This window comes from Arachis ipaensis, chromosome B9, assembly GCF_059453495.1.
Source record: "Arachis ipaensis isolate K30076 ecotype BB chromosome B9, ASM5945349v1, whole genome shotgun sequence".
Lineage (NCBI taxonomy): Eukaryota > Viridiplantae > Streptophyta > Magnoliopsida > Fabales > Fabaceae > Arachis > Arachis ipaensis.
In genome coordinates this window covers 36,922,630-36,928,629 of record NC_142444.1, presented here as the reverse complement: position 1 = coordinate 36,928,629, position 6,000 = coordinate 36,922,630, and the positions used below count along the sequence as shown (strand labels likewise).

Sequence of the window (6,000 nt, the reverse complement as noted above, 5' to 3'; positions counted from 1 at the left end):
TCTGAGCCAATATGGCATTCAGAATATCAATTTCAAGAAATCCCTTCTTCATAGGCGTCCCATTACTCACAGGGTTCCTCTCAGAAGTGTACATGAACTGGTTATTAGCAACCATGTCAATGAGTTCTTGAGCTTCTGCAGGCGTTTTCTTTAGGTGAATGGATCCACCTGCAGAAGTATCCAATGACATCTTAGCTAATTCAGACAGACCATCATAGAATATATCCAGGATGGTCCATTCTGAAAGCATGTCAGAAGGACACTTTTTGGTCAGTCCTTTGTATCTCTCCCAAGCTTCATAGAGGGATTCACCTTCTTTCTGTCTGAAAGTTTGAACATCCACTCTAAGCTTGCTCAGCTTTTGAGGAGGAAAGAACTTGGCTAGGAAAGCCTTGACCAGCTTATCCCAAGAGTTCAGGCTATCCTTAGGTTGAGAGTCCAACCATACTCTAGCTCTGTCTCTTACAGCAAAAGGAAAAAGCATGAGCCTGTAGACTTCAGGATCTACTCCATTGGTCTTAACAGTATCACATATCTGCAAGAATTCAGTTAAGAACTGAAAAGGATCTTCAGATGGAAGTCCATGAAACTTGCAGTTCTGCTGCATCAGAGAAACTAATTGAGGTTTCAGCTCAAAGTTGTTTGCTCCAATGGCAGGAATGGAGATGCTTCTTCCATGTAAATTGGAATTAGGTGCAGTAAAGTCACCAAGCATTCTCCTTGCATTATTATTATTTTCGGCTGCCATATCCTCTTCCTGTTTGATAATTTCTGACAGGTGCTTGCTGGTTTGTTGTAATTCAGCTTCTCTTAGTTTCTTCTTCAGAGTCCTTTCAGGTTCTGGATATTCTTGTCCTTGCTCCTGCTCATATGACAAAGAAGAGGGCACATAATAATAATAATAATAGAGATCCCTTTTTTTTTTGAGTAAGGGAGAGATGTTAGTAGATGAATAAACAAATAGAAGGATATGAGAGAGAAGAAAATTTTCGAAAATAATTTTTGAAAAGGAGTTAGTGATTTTCGGAAATGGTTTTTGAAAAATGTTAGTAATTTTCAAAAATTTTTTTTTAAAATCAAAGATTAAAATAATTAGTTAATTAAAAAGAAATTTTTGAAAAAGGGGGAAGATATTTTTGAAAATAGAGAGAGAGAGTTAGTTAGGTAGTTTTGAAAAAGATAAGAAACAAACAAAAAGTTAGTTAGTTAGTTGAAACAAATTTTGAAAAGATAAGAAGTTAGGAAGTTAGAAAAGATATTTTGAAATCCAATTTTTGAAAAAGATATGATAAGAAGATAATTTTGAAAAGATATGATTGAAATTAGTTTTTGAAAAAGATTTGATTTTTTAAAATCACAATTAATGACTTGATTCACAAGAAATCACAAGATATGATTCTAGAACTTAAAGTTTGAATCTTTCTTAACAAGTAAGTAACAAACTTGAAATTTTTGAATCAAAACATTAATTGTTATTGTTATTTTCGAAAATTTGATGTAAAATTAGGAAAAAGATTTTTGAAAAATGTTTTTGGAATTTTCGAAAATAACTAAGAAATTTGAAAAAGATTTGACTTTTGAAAAAGATTTTGAAAAAGATAAAATTTTCAAATTGAAAATTTGATTTGACTCATAAGAACAACTAGATTTTAAAATTTTTTGAAAAAGTCAAATCTAATTTTTGAAATTATGAGAGAAAAGAGGGAAAGATATTTTTTTTTTATTTTTGAATTTTTTTAATGATGAGAGAGAGAAACATGAAAATGATGCAATGCATGAGAATTTTAGATCAAAACATGTGATGCATGCAAGAATGCTATGAATGTCAAGATGAACACCAAGAACACTATGAAGATCATGATGAACACCAAGAACATATTTTTGAAAAATTTTTAATGCAAAGAAAACATGCAAGACACCAAACTTAGAATTCTTTAATGCTTAGGCACTAAGAATTCAAGAATGCATATGAAAAACAAGAAAAGACACAAAACATGCAAATGCAAAGATCAAACAAGAAGACTTACCAAGAACAACTTGAAGATCATGAAGAACACTATGAATGCATGAAAATTTTCGAAAAATGCAAGATGCACATGCAATTGACACCAAACTTATAACATGACTCAAGACTCAAACAAGAAACACAAAATATTTTTGATTTTTTGATTTTCTAATTTTTTTTTTGGATTTTTCGAAAATTAATTAAAAAAGGAAAATAAGGATTCCAAAATTTTTAATATGAATTCCAGGAATCTTGCATTCTTATTCTAAAGCTTCAGTCCAGGAATTAGACATGGCTCACTAGCCAGCCAAGCTTTCAATGAAAGCTCCAGTCCAAAACACTAGACATGGCCAATGGCCAGCCAAGCTTCAGCATGTAAATCAGGAACAGCAGCAGGTGGATTAGCAACAACTAGCTTGCTCTTGATAACAAATTGCAAGCCTCAGTCCAAATAAATTTAGACATGGCTTTACAGCCAGCCAGGCTTCACATGCTTCATGAAACACTAGAATTCATTCTTTAAAAATTTTGAATAAATTTTTTTTTGAAAACATTTTTATTTTTTCGAAAAAAGATGAGAAAATTTTTGAAAGATTTTTTTTGAAAATTTTTTTTTTCCGAAATAAGGTGAGAAAGTTTTGAAATATTTTTGAAAAATTTTTGAAAAGAAAACAAAAAGAAAATTACCTAATCTGAGCAACAAGATGAACCGTTAGTTGTCCAAACTCGAACAATCCCCGGCAACGGCGCCAAAAACTTGGTGTTGTTGCCGGATCAAACATGGCACTGATCTTACCGGACCAAAAGCTTGCCGAAAACTCAAACAATCCCCGGCAACGGTGCCAAAAACTTGGTGCGCAAAAATTGTGATTTACACTTTAATTATGTAAAATTCATCGCTCTTTCTTTCCCTGGTAATGGCGCCAAAAAAAACATGATGCCAATACCATGGTTCACAACTTCGCACAACTAACCAGCAAGTGCACTGGGTCGTCCAAGTAATACCTTACGTGAGTAAGGGTCGAATCCCACAGAGATTGTTGGTATGAAGCAAGCTATGGTCACCTTGCAAATCTCAGTCAGGTAGGGTTAAATGTGATTGGATTAGATAATTAAAAGATAAATAATAAAGGATAGAAATACTTATGTAATTCATTGGTGAGAATTTCAGATAAGCAAATAGAGATGCTTTCGTTCCTCTGAACCTCTGCTTTCCTGCTATCTTCATCCAATCAGTCTTACTCCTTTCCATGGCTGGCTTTATGTGATACATCACCATTGTCAATGGCTACTTTCGGTCTTCTCTCGGGAAAATGATCCAAATGCCCTGTCACGGCACGGCTAATCGTCTGGAGGCATCACCCTTGTCAATGGCTTCATCTTATCCTCTCAGTGAAAATGGTCAATGCACCCTGTCACGGCACGGCTATTCATCTGTCGGTTCTCGATCATGCTGGAATAGGATTTACTATCCTTTTGCGTCTGTCACTACGCCCAGCAATCGCGAGTTTGGAGCTCGTCACAGTCATTCATTCATTGAATCCTACTCGGAATACCACAGACAAGGTTTAGACCTTCCGGATTCTCTTGAATGCCGCCATCATTCTAGCTTACACCACGAAGATTCTGATTAAGAGATCTAAGAGATACTCATTCAATCTAAAGTATAACGGAAGTGGTTGTCAGGCACGCGTTCATGGGGAATGATGATATTTGTCATGTTCATCACCTTCAGGTTGAAGTGCGAATGAATATCTTAGAAGCGAAATAAGATGAATTGAATAGAAAACAGTAGTACTTTGCATTAATCTTTGAGGAACAGCAGAGCTCTACACCTTAATCTATGGAGTGTAGAAACTCTACCGTTAAAATTACATAAGTGAAAGGTCTAGGCATGGCCGAGATGGCCAGCCCCCAAAACGTTATCAATAGATCAAAATATAATCCAAAGATGTCTAATACAATAGTAAAAGGTCCTATTTATAATAAACTAGCTACTAGGGTTTACAGAAGTAAGTAATTGATACATAAATCCACTTCCGGGACCCACTTGGTGTGTGCTTGGGCTGAGCTTGAGTGTTGCACGTGTAGAGGTCCTTCTTGGAGTTGAACGCCAGTATTTGTGCCAGTTTGGGCGTTCAACTCTGGTTTTGGATCCTTTTCTGGCGCTAGACGCCAGAATTGGGCAGAGAGCTGGCGTTGAACGCCAGTTTGCGTCATCTATTCTTGGCCAAAGTATGGACTATTATATATTGCTGGAAAGCCCTAAATGTCTACTTTCCAACGCAATTGGAAGCGCGCCATTTCGAGTTCTTTAGCTCCAGAAAAGCTATTTTGAGTGCAGGGAGGTCAGAATCCAACAGCATCAGCAGTCCTTCTTCAACCTCTGAATATGATTTTTGCTCAAGTCCCTCAATTTCAGCCAGAAAATACCTGAAATCACAGAAAAACACACAAACTCATAGTAAAGTTCAGAAATGTGAATTTAACATAAAAACTAATGAAAACATCCCTAAAAGTAACTAGATTCTACTAAAAACGTACTAAAAACAATGCCAAAAAGCGTATAAATTATCCGCTCATCAAGCCTAGAGAGGAATAAGTCTGGCATTCAAACACCAGAAAAGGGTGAAAAACTAGCGTTAAATGCCTAATCCATGTTCAGTTCTGGCGTTTAAACGCCAGTGAGGGATCAGACACCTGCAAGCTGATAATAACTCCCTTAAGAAGGCTTCTCAACCTGCCTCTGTAGGAAATAAACCTGCAGCAACTAAAGTTGAAGAATATAAAGCCAAAATGCCTTATCCTCAGAAACTCCGCCAAGCGGAGCAGGATAAGCAATTTGCCCGCTTTGCAGACTATCTCAGGACTCTTGAAATAAAGATTCCATTTGCAGAGGCACTTGAGCAAATACCCTCTTATGCCAAGTTCATGAAGGAGATCTTGAGTCATAAGAAGGATTGGAGAGAAACTGAAAGAGTTCTCCTCACTGAAGAATGCATTGCAGTCATTCTGAAAAGCTTCCCAGAAAAGCTTAAAGATCCCGGGAGCTTTATGATACCATGCATATTAGAGGGAAATTGCACTAAGACAGCTTTATGTGATCTTGGGGCAAGCATCAACCTAATACCTGCATCCACTATCAGAAAGCTTGGTTTAACTGAAGAAGTCAAACCAACCCGGATATGTCTCCAACTTGCTGATGGCTCCATTAAATACCCATCAGGCATAATTGAAGACATGATTGTCAAGGTTGGGCCATTTGCCTTTCCTACTGACTTTGTAGTGCTGGAAATGGAGGAGCACAAGAGTGCAACTCTCATTCTAGGAAGACCATTCCTAGCAACTGGACGAACCCTCATTGACATCCAAAAAGGGGAGATAAACCTGAGAGTCAATGAGGATGAGTTTAAGTTGAATGTTGTCAAAGCTATGCAGCATCCAAACACATCAGAAGACTGCCTGAGCGTTGATATTATTGACTCCCTGGTGGAAGAGGTCAATATGACTGGGAGTCTCGAATCAGAGCTAGAGGAAATTTTTAAAGATGTTCAGCCTGATCTGGAGGAACCAGAGGAAATAAAAGAACCTCTGAAAACTCCTCAGGAAGAGGAGAAACCTCCTAAACCCAAGCTCAAACCACTACCACCATCCCTGAAATATGTATTTCTGGGAGAAGGTGACACTTTTCCTGTAATCATAAGCTCTGCTTTAGAGCCACAGGAAGATAAAGCACTAATTCAGGTGCTAAGGACACACAAGACAGCTCTTGGGTGGTCCATAAGTGATCTTAAGGGCATTAGCCCAGCCAGATGCATGCATAAGATCCTATTGGAGGATGATGCTAAGTCAGTGGTTCAACCACAGAGGCGGCTAAATCCCGTCATGAAGGAGGTGGTGCAGAACGAGGTCACTAAGTTACTAGAGGCTGGGATTATTTATCCTATTTCTGATAGCCCTTGGGTGAGCCCTGTCCATGTTGTTCCTAAGAAGGG

The 6,000-nt window shown here is 37.5% G+C and overlaps 1 non-coding gene across 1 annotated transcript; it reads left to right on the top strand.

Moving 5' to 3' along the window:
- The first annotated feature begins 244 nt into the window (after nucleotides 1-244).
- LOC148544324 (small nucleolar RNA R71) lies at nucleotides 245-352 on the top strand. The gene has a single exon (XR_015901437.1). It is a non-coding gene; the product is annotated as a small nucleolar RNA R71 (small nucleolar RNA).
- Nucleotides 353-6,000: the final 5,648 nt, after the last annotated feature.